Raw genomic sequence first — 19,955 nt, 5'->3', positions numbered from 1 at the left:
AATCCTTGATCCTCTTTGTTTTTTTTATTATTTTAAATGTGATTTAATTCAGGAAATGATCTAAAAACTAAAAATGAAGTGATTTTTATATCCGATAAATCACAATGTCTGGAATAATAAAAAATGGACGAACATAAAACTGTACAAACCCCGAGTATTAACTTTCCCAAAAAGAGAATATCCTTATAATTGACCTGTAATATAGGTAAAAATGTCATGCAATCGGTGTGGACTTTTTACAAAAGACTGCTATTCAAATGCTTGTGCCAAGTAATGACTTTCTGAAAAGAATAAACTTGCCTTGCTGGGAATAATCTGTGATTTGCACAATCATATTCAAGATAAATCAAAAGATTTAGGGTCTCGTACTGGAGATGGTTGACCTTTGTATGTAACATATCATTCACATCTTAAGAAATAATTGTACGGTATTCTCACAAGATTAGTCTTATTATCCTCTTAGACATTGAACGCAATAATTAATACCATCATTGCCGCACACGAAACATTAAACAACTATATTTCATTTCAGCATATTGTTAAGACATCAGTGTTGTCTGTATAGTATTTGCCACTGACCATTAAGCAATCAACAATCAATCAATGCATGGTATTACCCAGGCGCGGATCCAGCCATTTTAAAAAAAGGGGGGTCCCAACCCAGAGTAAAGGGGGGGGGGGGAGGTTCCAACTATATGCTCCCATTCAAATGCATTGATCGGCAAAAAAAAAGGGGTTCCAACACCCGGAACCCCCCCCCCCCCCCCTAGATCCGCTACTGACCCCGTATATATATATCAGAGCCCAGGTGGTCGTGTGGTCTAGCGGGACGGCTGCAGTGCAGGCGATTTGGTGTCACGATATCACAGTAGCATGGGTTCGAATCCCGGCGAGGGAAGAACCAAAAATTTGCGAAAGCAAATTTACAGATCTAACATTGTTGGGTTGATGTTTAGACGAGTTGTATATATATACATGTATACCAAAAATTTGCGAAAGCAAATTTACAGATCTAACATTGTTGGGTTGATGTTTAGACGAGTTGTATACATTGTTGGGTTGATGTTTAGACGAGTTGTATATATATACAACTCGTCTAAACATCAACCCAACAATGTTAGATCTGTAAATTTGCTTTCGCAAATTTTTGGTTCTTCCCTCGCCGGGATTCGAACCCATGCTACTGTGATATCGTGACACCAAATCGCCTGCACTGCAGCCGTCCCGCTAGACCACACGACCACCTGGGCTCTGATATATATATACGGGATCAGTAGCGGATCTAGGGGGGGGGGGGGGTTCCGGGTGTTGGAACCCCCTTTTTTTTGCCGATCAATGCATTTGAATGGGAGCATATAGTTGGAACCTCCCCCCCCCCTTTACTCTGGGTTGGGACCCCCCTTATATATATATATATATATATATATATATATATATATATATATATTTTATCATAGTGCGTACTGTGTATTGGTAGTGAAATAATGGTCGTTAGTACTGTTCGCATCAGGCTGTTTAAGCTCTAGCATTGATGCCCCTTTTAACGTTGCCTTGTTTTTTTTGACTTTGCTGTTTTGCGTACACTTTTATATATTTTTGCACTTTCGTTCATCGGACGGAAGTGTTGAATTATGTTAGTTTATGAGGATTTTATACCTCCCAGAATATATAGTTGAAACGATATTCCAGTGTTTGCGTTTACTTGACAGATCAGATCACCACATATATGTTACAAAAGTCAAAGTCAAGCCACTACCCCTTTTCTTCGATTATGATTTTGCGAATGCGAATAGTGTACGAGTCTCCGTCTACCCTTCAAGAACACACGAGATCGGCCAGATTTTTTGTGTGATTCTTGTTGCCAAGTTTTTACTTTTCTGTGTAGTGTTTTATGGACCGTTAGGGAGCTACCATTTGATTTTTATGGGGGATTTTTTAATTTTTTTTTTAGCTCCCTTATTTGTGTGGCCATTGTAATAATAGAAAAGAATGGATATAGGAGAACTATCCATGACAACAAATGTGTATGCACAACAAAAATACTCTAAAAGCAAAGCTAAGAACCGCGCTGTTGTTGTCGGTTGTCATCTCAAAATCACAACAAAGCCTTCAACATGAATCAAAAGAGCAATATCTGATTTTCGTTGACTTGTGATATTTTACTGACTCGTGGGTTTCTTCAAACTCTTCTGCTTCAATCTGTTAAATAATGGTCACAATAAACAAGCTTATTATACTGTCATGGGTTTGGTACGCATACAGAACAGTGGAATATTAAATTTAAAAACAAACCTTCTTCTTTTTAAACCAATTGTTCGCGCATCTCTTTGTTTTTTTGGGATCCTTTTTGATCTGAATCTATATTTTGATGTTTTATTGATCATGAATTGTTTGTCTATTCTTTTAATACTTATAAAGATAGCTAATGTTGATTCGGGTTTAACATATCTGTGTAGATTCACGAGACCGTGGAAATCTCAGGGTTTTATTTTACGTTATTTTCATTGTATTCTTTTCTATTTCAGTCATGAATGTAATAGCAAATACAAGGTATATATATATTTATATAGATACAAATAATGCTAATATTGATAAAGGTAATCATGGCATGTAAAACAACAACTCATTTCCCGATATAAATCTTGAACTTCGTATAGAAACAATCACGAGTTTGGCCGATTGTAATTCATGAAGTATAGACAACATAATAAACACTCTTTGTCATTTGTATCTGACATAATCTATCTTGATAAGAAACTTTTGAAATATTTAAATAACTTATTCAATTGTGTAACTTTCAAATGTTCGTTTTAATGAGTTCTTGATGGATTGTCAATATAACGATGTCATTTAAAGGAAACATTTAGGAAAATACAGCTAATAAAAGATCGACTTTCAAACACCTTTATATCATCCCATTATTGCAGGTAAATATGATATTTTCTCATTTAAAAACATCCGTTATTTGTAAAAAAAAAGAAGAAAAGAATTCAAATCTATTTATTTTTTACTTAAGACGATTGAAGTCTTAGAATCATGATGAAAATGATAAAAAATATTGAAAACGATATTACAATCTTAATTAATTTCCGTTCTTCTGAAACCAGAAATGTACTTAGTATAAAAATCTATTTATTTTTTACTTAAGACGATTGAAGTCTTAGAATCATGATGAAAATGATAAAAAATATTGAAAACGATATTACAATCTTAATTAATTTCCGTTCTTCTGAAACCAGAAATGTACTTAGTATTAACCCGTCCAAAATTGTATGTCTACAATGAACACGTTTTCAACTGATTTTTATAGTTCGTTCTTATGTTGTTCTGTTACACTACTGTCCCAAGTTTGGGGGGGGGGGGTTGTCACGCTAGTTCATGTTTAACCTCGCAACATTTTTTATGTATGTGCCTGTCCCAAGTCAGGAGCCTGTAATTCAGTAGTTGTCGTTTGTTGATGTGATACATATTTGTTTTTCGTTAGTTTTTTTCTCCAAAAATTAGGGCATTAGTTTTCTCGTTGAATTGTTTTAGATTTGTCATTCCAAGACCTTTTGTAATTGACTATGCGGTATGGTATTTTGCTCATTGTTGAAGTTAATCAAAACATACTATTAGCTACATTTTATAAACAATATAGAATACGTTCATAAGTCTGAAAAAATGGCGGAAAATCATCCATAATAGCATATGCACAAGCTCATTATATATATGCACTCTATCAGTGAAGTATCAAGAATTTTTGTTAAAAGATGTAGGAGAAGTTGCACAAACTATGTACCTCTATGCACACCAGCAATGTCCAATGTCTGACCGACATCACCAGTAAAATCCGGTTTGCACTTTTTGTTACTCGGACAAGAATCTGAAGGAGAGGGGAGAGTGAAAACTAACATAAATTAAACAAAACAATGGCAATAGCAATAAATACAGAAATGCAAACTTATTACTCCATGCAATGAAATATCAATATCGGCCTTTTCTCCTTTGTTTTCATTTACTGCCCAAATAATTATTCAGTGCTATCTATAAAAAGTCAAAATGATGGATGGATACGGATAAGACATTACGTAATAATCTTTAAGGTCAATGTATAAGCTGCGAATTTATTTGAACGAACTTTAAGATTACGAGAGTTAACGATAAGTTGAATATTGCACGAGTGTACTTAACATAATATAAAGAGGTATATGTTGTTAAGTCTAGCCTTTTTTTTCCCTGTCCATGATAGTCAGAACAGATTATAGTGTGTAAATATACATAACCAAACAAATTCTGCACACACTTGACAAAATCCAAAGAGAAGTATCGGAAAGCTTTTATTGCATTTCTTTATCGGAAAATCAGTCTGGCCATAGACTTGGTGCAATTGCTCACATTAGGCATCAGAAGAGTTTCCTCTTCAATTGGTTTATCAGTTGTCTCAGTAAGTTGCCTGTGTATTTACGATGTAGATATTTTTCCATCGACAAATTTTTTTTTATATTAGACGGAGATCCCACAATTTGAGCTATATTTTGGTGTCACGTGTCTTATCATGTCTGGACTGAGAAAGGACGTCCAATGACACACACATGAATGTGTACGAATTATTAATCAGGATCTCCCATTCCATGAGCATTACTCGTCTGTGAGAAAAGGCTAGATATATAGATTCCAAGGAAAGTGTCACGGTATAGCCTATTCGCATACATCTTCGTTGAGATGGCTGTTGCCTCGGAAATTCACTATTGAATCTAAGAAACCCTAATTTGTATGTTTGTTTGAATTATACTCAGTTGTGTTGTCATTCGGCAATCCTCGGTAGAATCTACTCTCCTTCTATCAGATGAGGGTACGGAACCGGCCGAGTTGAGACGAATGTTGTGTTGTATGTCTGCATGTGACGTGAGTTTACACAGTTTTTGCTGCCGAATCCCAATTATTGTCACATTAACCTTTTATGGCTAGTTGGGTTGCTCACCTAGTTTTGTCAATATAACGGAACTATAACAACTGTCATACAAGTGAGAGGTTTAGTTAGCTATAAAACTGGTTCAATCCACCATTTTCTTCGGGAAATGTATGTACCAGGCAGGTCAGGAATATGGCAATGATTTTTCACTTGTTCCGTTGATTGATATAGCGTGTGATCTTGTCAGTGTTTACAGACTTCCTCCATTTTGAATTGCCTTGGAGTTTATACTTGTATACATAATGACAAAGATAAATAATTCAGTGAGTTTAGTCACTGTGTTGAACGCACAAATTCTATTATTTAAGCTTGAAATACATAATTACTCCCCAGACAAAGTATTTGTGCTTCATAACTTGACTTACATCTAGAAATCAATAATGAGGATCGGTTTAGAACTAAACATTACGACAAAAGGGATGGATTCAATTGTGAATTTTCAGTTGCTGCGTAGCAAAGTTCCAGCAACTCCTGCATGCATATAGACAATGAATTCGATACGATTTTCGAATGTTTGCGTTTCCTAAATCTATCCTTGATACATATAGTTGCTGCTTCAAACGGAACATTTTGAACCAAGGGTTCCACAATGTAAATAGAAAAAAATAGATATAACCCTTCCAAAAGTTTGATGCCATCAAGATTTAAGTGACTATGTATATGTTACTTCTGTAGAAGTCACTCAGTCTATGATGATTTCTCGATTGTGGCAATACTGAATGCGACTTATCTCCTAATTTGTACTTGATTAGCACGACGTCACGGGTGCCACGAGTTGAAGAGGAACTGTTTCCAGGCAGATACCTGTTTTGATTGGTTTAACGTTGGCCTGTTGTTGTGTCTGTCTTTTCGTCGTTGTATTTTTTGGCGATGTTGTTGTCAGTAATTCGTATAACTTTTCAGTGCCTGCTTAGTATAGCTAGATAGATCCCTATAGTCCCTTAGTCTCTAAGAAATATTATAAGATTTCCGCTGCTATTTTTGCTGAAAAGGTGGAATTTTGGTACCGTTACGTTAAAACCATTCAAACGGAAACACCAACGGCCTAATCTATATAAAAAAAACGAAAACGAGAAACACTTATGAACCACATAAATAGACTACAACCGCTGAACATCAGATTCCTTACTTAGGACATGTGCAAACAATTGCAGCAGGATTAAACGTTTTAATGGTACCAAACCCTTTTTCTGAAACAGTAGTATAACATAGAAAAAGAGTTATGATTATATATGCGGTATGGGTTATACGCAGTGTTGAAGGTCGTATAGTGACCTATAGTTGTTTATTTCTGTGTCGTTTGGTCTCTTGTGTGTCAATAGCAATCATACCACATCTTACCGTATTTTGTTTGCGATTAATACTTTGTTAAGTAAATATAGTTTTGACCTCATACATAAATAAGCTAACAGTCACTACCAAAACAGTGGACTGACAGTTGTTGACCACGCAAGGTTAGTAAATAAAAATGTAAGGATTTTTTATTAAGGATTTGTATAGTTACTTTATACAAATCCTTGGTTTGTTCGATCAAGAAGAATGCATATAGGTCCTAATATTCCTAAATTTAGGCTACATTAGAAATTATTATAAATATTTTATGAAAAAAAAACCCAACAAAACCACACAAAAAATATGGAGTTGTAGCAAAGAAAACTACAGTTTCTATTATTGTCCTGTCATAACTGCACACTTCTGTGAGGGAAATCATATATATAATTTTTTTTCACAGATTGAAATTTGGACAAAGTTTTTCTTGACTTCAGCCAATATATTGCATAATGCTCGGGTCAACATATTTGTTAAGACTTGTGTCTCCGGCAAATATTATTCAATAAGTTTAAGGGTGTGTCCAGTGTTTTAAATGTAAACATTTACAATGAATTTAAACAGCAAATATGATTTTAAAAATCTGAAACAGGACATAGTGTTGACTCTATCGTTATTTTTTATAACAAAAATAAAGAGAAATCAATAGTTGGTCGTCTAAATTGCTCATATTAGAATTTTCAGAAGGAAAATTACATTTACCTAGTAAAAAGAAATTAAATTAAAAATTTGTAAAGTCGCGGAAATGAAATTTAGATTAATTGCTTCTCCGAGTAAAAAATGTAACTTATAGTTTATTCTTTGTTAAAATGGTTTTTTTTAATGCCCGCGTCACACTGTCCCGATTTTTACGCCGATGGCAACACGATTATGGAAATTTTCAAAATCGGGACTGATCGCATTCTGATCGGGCTATTCGTAGTGCCATCTTTAACCATCGTAGACCATCGGCCAGTTTTTCTAGCCTTCGGGGACATCTTCGGGAAGGGTTCTAAATTTTTTAACATGTTAAAAAATCCCCGAAGGTGCGTCCGATGTTGAGGATTCGTATTGAGTTCGTATCACCATCCTCACCATCGTAATGTCACCGGGAATGCATCTTTGAACATCGTATTGCATTCGTGTTTCCCTCGTTTCCATCGGGCAGTTTTGACATTACGATGTCTACACGAATGAATCACGAAGCTACCCGAAGGTCTTACGATGGCAACACGACTTCGTGAAGACCTCGTAATCCCGTCGTGTTGCCATCGAATAAAAGTACGAAGGCGACAAGATGGAACTACGACGGCAATAAATCCAGCTAAATGTAAGATAATTTTCGCGCTAAAATACATTTAAAGTGCCATGCACTATATTATATGCACTGGTCAGTCTAATACGAGAGTTAAGAAAGACGTTCACAAAACATGGAGCTCATATCACATGATTCTATGAGAACAAGAAAGACGACAGCGTTGTTTCTATTAATTCAAATGGAACAAGAAGAGCAGCTATTACAGGCTCAGGATTTACTATTACAAGTAAAATATTATTTTTGTCAATTTTTCATATCAAGTAACATAATGAAAATCATAAACGCGCCTCGTACACCAACACTGCAGGTACACGTACATAGGGAAACCAACTTTTTCTTCATTATTCAGATTTTTTTATGTATCGTCTGAGTTGTTGTCACACGAATGTTTACTCCATAACCATTTTGTTTTCTATATGTCATATTTTGCCGTATTTATTGCTTTCCCCACATCCTTCCTTTTGTCTATATTATTATGATATTCTCCTGGAAAGAGCTCTTTTTGAATAAAAGGGATCAACGAACCCATTACATTACCTTTAAGATAGATCAGTAAACATGGGAATAATTATGGGTGATTATTCAGACTAGTGCACACATTTTACAGTTCAAAGAAGGCAGAAGCAGAAAAATGGACACTATATTTGTATATGACACATGCAGAAAATGGTAAATTGAATATGCATATTTGATACATAAACTATTTTTTTTTAGAAATCAACCAAAACATTCAGTAACTGGAAATACCTTTTATATTGTCTTAAGAACCAGCAGGTAAAAAAATTAGCAACCAATTTCCTGTGTATTATGCTATTTCAAGAAGAAAAAAACAAGTCCATCTGCATGACCTTGACCTTTGGCCTTGAACGTAAAAAATGTCAGATCATTAAAAGGAGGAACACTATACCAAATGTGGTTAAAATCTTTTGAAGCATATTGGTTTCAGAGTGTCCACAAGGGTGATATTGCCTTGTATTACAACTGCCACTGTGACCTTGACCTTTGAACACGACGTCTTTTAGACATCGAATGGCCATCGCGCCATCATCGTAATCCATCGTGATGCCTTCGTGATCCATCGTGTAGGCTTCGGCTGAGATATGAAGCTTAAATACCCGTCTTCGGTTAACCTTCGTATGTCCATCTTTTGCTATCGTATATAATTTCGGCACCATCGTATAGACTTCGTTATTCATCGTACTTGCTTCGGTCACTTTTTAGTATTTTAACGAGTTCGGGACCAACTTCGTACGAACTTACAATTTTCGCATTCGGGTGTCCATCGTATATAAAAATCGGGACAGTGTGACGCGGGCATAATGAATCGAAGTGTATTTATATTTTTTAAATATAGATTTGGTAGATGGTAGAATTTTAAACTTAAAATATTAAAAAAAAATCGCGAAAAACGAGGCATAACAGGTCCTAATATTCACGACTGAAAACACAAAAAGAATGAGAAAAGGGTTAAAATAAAATTAACACTATGAGGCCGATTTAATATTTGATTGAAACGCCCTAAACATTGTAAACGGTCCATTTTCATTTACTGACAAATATCTGATTTGAAGATTCATCCACTTGAAATAATTTAAAAAAAGTTTAAATATCATAACCAAGGACGTATAACTAACATATAGTTATACTCCTTGATCATAACAGCCGCTTTAATCACAAATATATATCACAACTTGTAAATTTAAATTGTATATTTAAACTTCATTATGATCTCTGATCGTTTGAGTGTCAACTTACAGAGTTAGTTTAATCGAGATACACCTTCATTTTAATAAATTTTCCATAAAATGTACCCAAGTATATATATAATTTTATAAGATTTCTTATAACTTTTTAAAAGGTATTAAAACTAGAAGAACACGTACGAATTAAAAACGGAATTATATAAAAAGTATACTTTCTGCAACTTGTCAGAAAAATGCGCATACGTGTAGCTCTGGTAACATTTTAAAAGTTAATTCATAGTGGGATTAGTTGATATAGATACATTTAGAATTCCTAGATATTCAAGATGATATGTTTTTTTTTAGAAAAATCATCAAAGCTATCAAAATTGTGTGTGCAGTTATAACAAAAATACAGACAAGTTTAAATAAACCTGACTTTGGAAACACTAACAGCATATCTTTTTAATTATAGCATCATTGTTTAAAGTACAACGACTGTTTTCATGTTTGCATGCAACCGTTGCACTCGTGCATGTTCAGCGGTTGTTAAAATTAATTGCCATAACAGAAGTAATTGTGCGAACATTGTTTTAATCTGAATCAAACACCTTTTGAAAAAAATCGGAACACGTGGACATGATTAAAAGTAACATACGGAGACGGAGAAACGTACATTTTAACGAGACTATAGAATAAATATAACACTATACTTCACAACTGCACAATTTCAATATGTTATAAGAATTAAGAGGTACATGTAGATTTATAATACCTTCAAATGTAGTTGTTTTAAATTTCTGTGTCATTTTGGTCTCTTGTGGAGAGTTCTTCTTTTTTTTTTTTTTTATAGATAACTAGTTTACTTGTTATGTTTCATTTCTGAATTACCCTTTGTAACATTCTGATTAACGTTATTAAGATTGTGAGTTACGAAAGCATAACTAGATATTTCAATTTCCGTGTAAATGCATCTGAGATATTAAAATTTAAGTTTAAATTTACTCTGGTGTATTATTACTATCTTTAGTTTTATGGATTTTCATTACCACACAGAATGAACGAATATTGTATTGATATATTATTATTGAAAGCATGTTTTTGTCAATTTTGATCTGTTTCTTGTTTTTCTGGAAGAATGACTTTAACATATTAATATCCTATATTTTACAAGGAAGTTTTCTAATATTTATTTTAGCCAAATCCTTATAATTGACGAATCTATAGCATCATAGAATTTCATATTTGTAGTTTGTGTAAGAGAATGAGCTGAATTCATTATGAAATATAATTTTATAGGAACTGCAAAGAAGAATAACCCCGGCTTTTTATATAATATTTGTAAGTTTTTACAATTTTGTAAGATACTAAATTTAATATGGAATATAAAAATAAGAATATGTGATATGCTTGCCAATGAGACAGCTATCAGTCTACCAGAGACCAGGAATTGAAGTCATAAAACTTTGCTCTGTGCTTGGAGCACAAAAATCATCCTCGAAACATGAAATCCAACATTTTGATTGGTTGATTTTGGAGTATGAGTACAAAAACTGACTCATAACCTTTATGACCTCAAGACCAGATGACGTAAATGTAAGCAACCATAGGTCACGGTACGGCCATCAACAATAAGCAAAACTCGTGCTATTAATGTCTTTTATCTTACTTTATGGTATTGGTTTTGCTCATTGGTGAAGGCCAAACGGATATTTGTTTAATTCCTCTTCAATTGGTCTCTGATGGATAGTTGTCTCATTGGCAATCGTACCACATCTTCTTTATATCACAGTCATGTTATGGGTAAAATTTTGAGAGGGTACTAAAACTTTATAGAGTGTGAGACATTTTAAAGAACCCTTGCAATAAGTCTTTGACGAATCCGTAGTTGTCCTGCTTTGAAGCCAAATTTCGGTCAAAATTTTAAAAATAAAATTGGTATGAGAAAAACCTGTACAGAAGAAAATAACTGGACGTACAAATTGATTTCCAATTTCCATATCATTTCATCGTTATTTTATGCTGTTTTTATCAATGAATCAATTGATCAATGAGTCTTTCCACTTTTTACAGTTTGCCATATATAAGCGAAAACTTTGAATTTTTAGTACAGCTTTTGGGTTAGATATTAAGTATAACAGTGTCGGATTATTAAACAGGAATATGAAGGTCAGCATACATAGTTTTCGTTGCTTTATTTTCAAGATAGAAATTATTCTTCGTTTAAAAACTAATACTAATGAAATACATATTATTAATGCTTTTGTTTACAAAAAAAAAAACACTATACGCTATATGAGAGTCGTTTGGCAAACTTGGTTAAAGAAAAAACTATAAATTCTATTAATACGAAGATTTGATCAATTGAATGCATTTAAAAACGAGAAAACATTTAGATGGGTTTTATGCGTTTTTCTGTTAGTATGAAAGTATATTATATAGTCATGAGCTTTTATATTTACTAGAATAATTGATAGCTGATCATTTTAGTATACGATTCTAATTTTGCTACTCTAAAAGATAAGACAGATTTTTAGATGATGCTATAAATATTTTTAACAAAACCAAATTCTGAAACAATAATAATCGTAATTTTGTGGCAACGTAAACAACAACAAAGAAATTGTAACACTTTTTACAAACGTTTTTCTAGCTAATTCATAATAACTGGTAATACAATAATAAAATCAATCACTTGACCATTAGTCTAAGAAAACTAAGATAGTGTCAACACAGAGTTCAAGTCATTAATCATAATGACATTTCATCAGTTTATTACCAATGTTATTTCAACTGATCGGGCGGAGCTTACGTGTTAATCTGCATGAGGACAGTCAATTTTAAAATGTGTGTGATTTCGATGATTGCCGTTATAGTTATTACTGATTTCTAATCACCTATCAGTGACTCAAAGGAATTTACAAAAGAATGACTGGACAATGAATTGATGAGTGTATCCTAAAACACCTATCTATAGATGGACTGGTTTATTATGAGCGAACTGGATAAACTCCGCCCAGTCAAGTGAAATAAATTGAGTAATACCACACTCGAAAACCTGTCAAATGTCCAATCACATGCAAGACCTTATCTCTAATTCATAGTTTTGATTCTGGAGAGAAAACCACACTCTGGTTAAACTCCCCGTTTCCAAATGAATATTGATGATATTTGTGTGGCAAAATTTCGAACATAAAGATTAATTTTGACCCGTAATGTTAATTTTGTGTTATGACAATAGAGCTAGAGAAATAATTTGTAAGTTATATTACTGTTCTACATGTGCAACTCATATATGTTCGTTTAAGTCTTTAAAAAATAGTTTTGAGGTAAGCATGTATGTGCATTAGAAAATTATAAGAAACCAGATAAGTCTTGGTTGCGCGCGTGTATTAAAAAAAAAATCACACAAGATTCAGTGGATATTTGTTATAATCAAGAGGGTTCACGAAAGAATAATTGTAACTTGTCTGTAGATGTTTAGAATAACAACATAACTGTTTATAATAATCTTTCTCGGATTTGGCTCTGGAAAATTTTGACTGATGAAAAACTAAGGAAAATCTGCTGTTTCGGAATGTAACTTCCTGAAATAAAAGGCATTACACCTGTCCTAAGTCAGGAATCTGATGTAGAGTAGTTGTCGTCTGTTTATGTAGATCATACGTGTTGCTCGTTTCTCGTTTTTATATTGATTAGACCGTTGGTTTTCCCGTTTGAATGGTTTTACATTACTAATTTTTGGGGCCCTTTATTGCTTGCTGTTCGGTGTGAGCCAAGGCTCCGTGTTGAAGGCCGTACATTGACCTATAATGGTTTACTTTTATAAATTGTTATTTGGATTAAGAGTTGTCTCATTGGCACTCATACAACATCTTCCTATATCTAATTGAAACCTCACTTACTTACAAAGTGTAAACTTTCGTAAGCTGTCGAAGTATACATTCAACAAGTCTCGTAATCAGTTTATTTTAGCCGCTTTAAACTCAGTTTTCACTGTGTATTTAATTGTGATTAGCCGAAAGTCAAATATCGGCACATTTAAAATACTCTGAAGTCAAAATGACCGCCGTTGTTCATATCCAATAAGACTACTTATTCCTAATTGTGTTTATTTGAGAAACAAACTCAAATATTTCAATTGCAATTAGTTTTTCGGATCTGAAAATTACCATAAAGCTGGTAAGCAAATAATATTAAAGTTAAATTCACAAGAAGATTCCATTTTTTGTTTGTATCACAAGTATCATGATTTCATAACAAAAGAAGTGTTCCGTTACATGGATAAAGTCCAACCGTGCTGTTTTTCAATTCTTCAAATTATTTCCGGTCAATACACACAGACAAACCTAATGACTATTTAAACTCTCGCGTTAAGTAATAGATAATTAGATATGCATAATATAATCTAAAAAGAAAAGTTTGACATTCATTTACACTTGATACTTATTTTGAAACGTTCGATATTATACGGACTTATCTTCGGGATAAAAGTCACGGATAACTGCCATATTTGGAACTTACAAGGATAAAAAAATACTCTGTGATGTTCATTAAATATTGAATTTATATTTTTTGAAATTATATAAAAATGGCGTAGAACCTTTAACGGAAAACTGTAAGTAAATAGTTTAACAAACTAACTAATATTTATATTTTGCTTTTCGATGTTTTACGATGAAATGACTGTTTATGTTTTAATAGCTGTCAAGATAACGTAAGCCAGTTCCCACTGTTCACTTGTGGATAATAGGTGCTGGTTTAAGTCAGACTGTCTGCAGCACAAATAGGTTATATGGAATTGATAAATATAAAATTGATGATACATGTATTAAATTAAAGAAAAATGAAATGATAAAGGGAGATGAAGGGATTTGACACCAAAATCTATTAACGTTTCAAATTGGTTGAAAAACAACAAAAAAAAAAGATAAAAAAATTGGATTAAAGTGGTTGAAATTTAAACAGATTAAGAGAAACACACGTATGCTAGTACATCAAGAAGCCATTATATTGCAACTTACATCAAGATTACATTAAATTCAATTGGATATCCAGAATTTGTCATATTTTTAAATATCGAATTGCTGAAATACCACCCTGCTATTTTATTGAAACCTATGCTATTTTATTGAAACCTATATTATGCCTTTAATAACCATATATATCTTGGTGTAAATTATTAGATACATTCAATCGGCTAACGTCCGTATAGGTGTTTCTTATACATATAGATCTCCCTGGATATTTTATACCAAATAGAATAAAGAAATATTGTATGTTTGATGATGAGACACATATCCTACGGAGTCTTTATAAAGCGGATTTAAGCAATGGTATTTAACCGTTCTGACTTCAACAATGAGCAAATCGAAAACCGTATAGTCGAATAAAAGGGTCCCGAATAGTACTTTAGTTTTGTAATCTCGGTCGCCCATCTTTTGAGAAGAAACATGCAACAGGAATGACGAAATGTGGTTATGTTTCTTTAAATGCTGTTTACAATAACAGAATAACAGTTAACCTTATAAATTAAATGCATTCGTGTACATAGAATAATACAGTTGAAAGCAAGCCCGTGTATTAGTTTCCCTGAACTGTACGTAGCTTGATAACGATATTTCAAAACAGTTGATTTTCAAATAACATTCTATTTGAAACAAAAACAAATCACTCAAAACAAAGCGTGTATTAAAACCTTGATTTTGTTTATTCATGATTTCTTCCAACGATGTTATATAACAGTGGTTATAAAGGATTATTTTTATTTTGTAATCTTCACGGCTGCATTCAACTGAAAAGAATTTTAATCTCAGTTGACGACTTAAAAACTGACAAGTTTTGATCAATTAAACTTTAAAAGATTCACATGCATTCATATCTATTTATCTATTCAAAGTTTATTACATCATCTGTTAAGAACATTAAATTGAAAAATCAGCTTGTAATGCATAATACTATAGAAACATGGAGTAAATTAATACTTCTAATGCATTTCTTTTATTTTGTTGCAGAAGAGATCAAAAGATTTAACACGAGTAAATGATAAATCAACAAGAGTTCGAAAACAGTTGTCTAATACTACTGAAGATATACACGATAGTTTTGGGAGTATACTTAAAACCATAGTATATGACAATATGGACCAAAGTTTCGTTCGTCCATCTAAACGTGCAAGTTCGGAATCAAGCTTGCATCGTGTCAACCATCGAGAAAACTCAAATTTATCAGTTCCTCTGAACTATTTTCCATCCGTTGACAATGCTGTAAGACAATTTAAAGGAAAAACAGATGCACCAAAAGTAGTTGCCATTTCAGTACCCTTAAATAAAAGACATTCTTTCTTAGACAACAGTGACGAACATCGTTTAAAATACCATCACCGAAGCGTAGACGAGTTAGAAAAGATTTCAAAGAATACGGAAAGATTACGTACAGTTTTCGATGAAGAAGTCGATCTTGATTATATAGACATCGTGTATGAAACTAATAAGCCATCAAAACAATATCATCTATCACTTTCTTGTGCGCCGCCATCAATGCCGAAATATATTTCAAGGAGAATAAAACTTCAGCAGAGGACAGATTCTCGAGACGGGAGTGCTATAAGTAGGAATGAAGACAAATGTTTTGACGAGAGTCACGAACTTCCGGTAGTTTTAAATTGTACCGATGAATTACTGAACAGAACAACTAACTCTCACCCTACAAGCAGTAAAACCGGCTGGCGCAAAGTTGCAAATAGCAATGAAGTTCGCATTGAAGTACAATCAGACAAAAGTAATAACAATGCTTATAATTATGGCCGACATTTTAGTGCCAAATCTTCACATACTGATGTAAACCCAGATCCATTTTCCACTGCACATAGACTATCCTATTTCCGGAAGACACACGGATTTGCTGGCGGTTTTAATCGGGCTAATACTAAAGATGTGCAAAAAATGTTAAGATACAGTAAATATATCAATCCTAACTTTAAACATAAAAATTTGAGATGATGTTTATCGAATACAAGTAGTCAAATAGTAAAATCAAATAAATATTTTTGTTATTTATATACGCCTTAAGGATGTACTTAGGTGAGGTTAGGTAAAAGTTAATAAATTAAGAATTTAAAAATGATACTGTAAGCTGGTAGAACATCCATTAAAGATAAAAATATTGATAGGTCATGGACCTCCTTTTCGAGATATTCGAGATTTAAAATATTGCGGGAAAAGGCTGACTTGGAATTTTACCTTATATTTGCATTGGTATTATTTGGGTCTCAAAAGAAAAGAAAAGAAATCAAGAATCTTCTAAAATTTTGGTAAATGACCTTTCATGAGCTATTAGTCTTATTTGAAAAAATAAATGGGTGTTATGGGGCAAGATATTTTACATTGTATTGTATGGAAAAACACCAAAGAGTCCGAACATTTGACGCAAATTCCTTAATATTTATAAGGAGAAACGAAACATTTATATATTGATGCAAGAGGAGATTCTGAAATGTAAAAAATCTCAGACCACCCAATAAACAGATTACCAGTTACCCTAATAAACAGATTACCAGTATCCCCAATAAACAGATTACCAGTATCCCTAAGTGCTTGCTTAGCGAATCGTTGAATTAATATTTTTTGTTCATTAAAAGGACATAGTTTCCCCCATAAGGAATACGGAAGAAATCATTTCAGATGTGTCGATCATATGTTAATCTTGCATATTATGATTGTTCGGTATCACGATCATTACATTCATAGGAGAAATAAACGTTAGAAGAGAAAATCGTTGCGACTTTGTGAACGAAGAGACAATTAAAACAACCAAGCAATGTAAAGTTAACTTACATTTAGGTTTCAAGATTCAAAATGTTGTTATCCTCAGATACAGCGCTGTACAAGATGTGTATAGATTTAAGATTCGATGTTTTATTATCCCCAGACACAATAGTATACAAGAGGTCAAACTACATACACCGAACAATCATACCTTACGGTTACCTATACAGTTGCTTACATCCACTTCATGTGAACTTTGCTGGGTACTTGTCTCATAGGCAATCATTCCACATCTCCTTATTTTTATGTAAATGAATAAACGATATATCTATACAGTAATTTGAATACAATTATGAAAAAACATAACATGTATGACACCAAGAGCTAACATTAACACACATTTACATCACAATTCAAGAACCCCGAACCTTCGTCTCCTTTTCTTAAGCAGCATGAACTCCCATAACCCAAGAAGTTATATCAGTGCTATAATGTAAGTAGATGTAATTTACGCTTCTAGCACTAAATAGAGTTAAAAGACAGTAAATGCTCACATATATGGGTAGAATGCATTTAATAAAATTGAGAATGGAAATGGGGAATGTGTCAAAGAGACAACAACCCGACCATAGAGCAGACAACAGCCGAAGGCCACCAATGGGTCTTTATTTAAAAATCTTTCTTTACATTACTATTTGAAAAAAAATCATTAATGGAAAACTGAAACCGCTCGTGGGTTAAACATATTCTCTCAACTACTTAGGAGAAATGTATAACAGTGTTGTCCTTTCGGGCATTAAGCCTCAATGCACTTATGAAATTGCTGAAAACGACATATTTATTTCCCGTCACAAAAAAAAAGCGTAATGTTTCTGTCTGCAAGGTGAAATTTGTAACTGCTTCAAGTGCTGATACAAGGGTTATGGCACACAAAAATGCTAGGTTGATAGTTTTTAATTCCATATGAGGATCATGTTTAGAAAAAAGAAAATAACAAAAATACCGAGGTCCGAAGAAAATTCAAAACGGAACGTTCTATATCGAATGACCAAATCAAAAACTCAAACACACCAAACGAATGGATAACAATTGTCATATTCCTGAATTGGTAGAGTCATTTTCTTAATAGAAAATGGTTGATTATACCTTGTTTTATAACTACATAAACCTCTAACTTGTATGACAGTTGCGTATAATATCATTATATTGACAACAATTTGTGAACAAAATAAACAGACACAATAGATAAAAATGTCAAAATAGGGATTTAGCAGTCAACATTGTTTTATAATCTTTATCACTATAAAAACAAACAAATATGCTAACCAAGAATAACACATAAGCATATATAGACAAAGCACATTAACAAAAACGAAAGACAAGAATACAAAATTTTGCCTTAGCACAACAACACAATGACGGGTTGTATAAGTATTGAAAATAGACTAAAAACAGTCAATGTAATAATTTACGGAGACAAATAAAAGAACACCACAACACGTAAAGAAGATTATAGTCAACGCCAGCACCTAGACTCTATACTGATCATAGTGAATACTTTGTGAAGTTGATACGGAATATTTATCACCAAGGTATTGGTATCTTCCGATGAACTATTTTTTTAGAAAAAAGACGAGACGTTCTTTGACATAACCCTGGTTCATCAACTATCTGCTCAGACACTGGTAAAGTTTTACAAAATCTGAGTGGCAGCTTCGAGCTCTTGAATAACGAATGAGTTGGGGAAATTTATATATCTGAATGTGGTATTAATTGATTTGTTTTCTTTTATATTCTTACTTTTTTACAAATCTCTGAAGGAACTCCGACTCATAGGAAAAAAGTAAGAGCCCGACAAGGAGAGGCACACATTTTATTCCCATAGGAATGCCGACAATTTGTAGAAAAAGCTTACATCCAATTCAACAAATATGTTGTCAATATGAACTCCAACATAATGATCACTTGTTTCTCTTTGTAGAATTTTTACCTTTTTGTTCACTATTAACAAAAGAAGGGCAAAAGATATCAGAAGGACATCCAAACTCATAAATCGAAAATAAACCGAAAACGCCATGGGTAAAAAAGGATAAACTAAAGTACACACAGCACAACATTGAAAATTATAGACTAAGCAACATGTACCCCGCTAAAAGCTAGGGGTGATCTCAGGTGCTCTGTAAGGGTAAGCAGATCCTGCTCAAAATGCGGCACCCGTCGTGTTGCTCATGTTAGTACAAACCCGGTAATAAATATAATTCAGTAAGTCACATTCATTAAAAGGGAACGGGATTGAAGTTACGACATCAGGAACATATCATCTACCATCTGTTAAACGGATATTTCATAACGGTCAACCAACTCGTGACGGCGTCCGTAAAATTACCAAGGATGATACCAACTTCACCATCTTTAACTATTGGTTTAATAGCTTCCTTGTGAGCAGCAACCCTCTATCATAAAAATCATGATAAGAAATACAAGCCCGGGAATATCGTATCAATGGGGAATATGCAGGCGCTGGTGGAATGTTGATTCATAGAAATGGAAAGTTCACAAATGGGAAGCTGGAATCATCTCTTTTGTCGTTAAGTTTTATTTCTAACCAACCCTCATCGTCAATTTCTAGATGGAAGTCAAGATATGAGCAGGCTTAATTGTGTATGTTGTATCATTAAAATAGTCCGTATGGTATCCCAAATATATTACCGCACACGTCGTCAATGACATAGTTAATGACAAACAAAATGTCATTGAAACCGAACCAGGTTTTGATTGTGTCATTCTTGTTCTCAACAATGGCTGCAGGTAATGATCCGTCGTGATATGAACAAAAAGTTTCTTTTTATTCCACTAGTAAACTAATTTTGAATTGAAAGGGTCATTTCAAACAAGCAGCTCTAAAAAGACTGATCAATACATTTTTA

The 19,955-nt window shown here is 33.3% G+C and overlaps 1 long non-coding RNA gene across 1 annotated transcript; it reads left to right on the top strand.

Annotated features, from left to right (window-relative positions):
* Positions 1-2,630: 2,630 nt before the first annotated feature.
* Positions 2,631-16,320, top strand: LOC139524044 (uncharacterized). The gene is made up of 2 exons (XR_011664730.1): positions 2,631-2,927; positions 15,277-16,320. It is a non-coding gene; the product is annotated as an uncharacterized lncRNA (long non-coding RNA).
* Positions 16,321-19,955: the final 3,635 nt, after the last annotated feature.

Source organism: Mytilus edulis, chromosome 5 (assembly GCF_963676685.1).
Source record: "Mytilus edulis chromosome 5, xbMytEdul2.2, whole genome shotgun sequence".
Lineage (NCBI taxonomy): Eukaryota > Metazoa > Mollusca > Bivalvia > Mytilida > Mytilidae > Mytilus > Mytilus edulis.
Note: the sequence above shows the minus strand (reverse complement) of the source record. Positions and strands in the feature narration are given on the sequence as shown.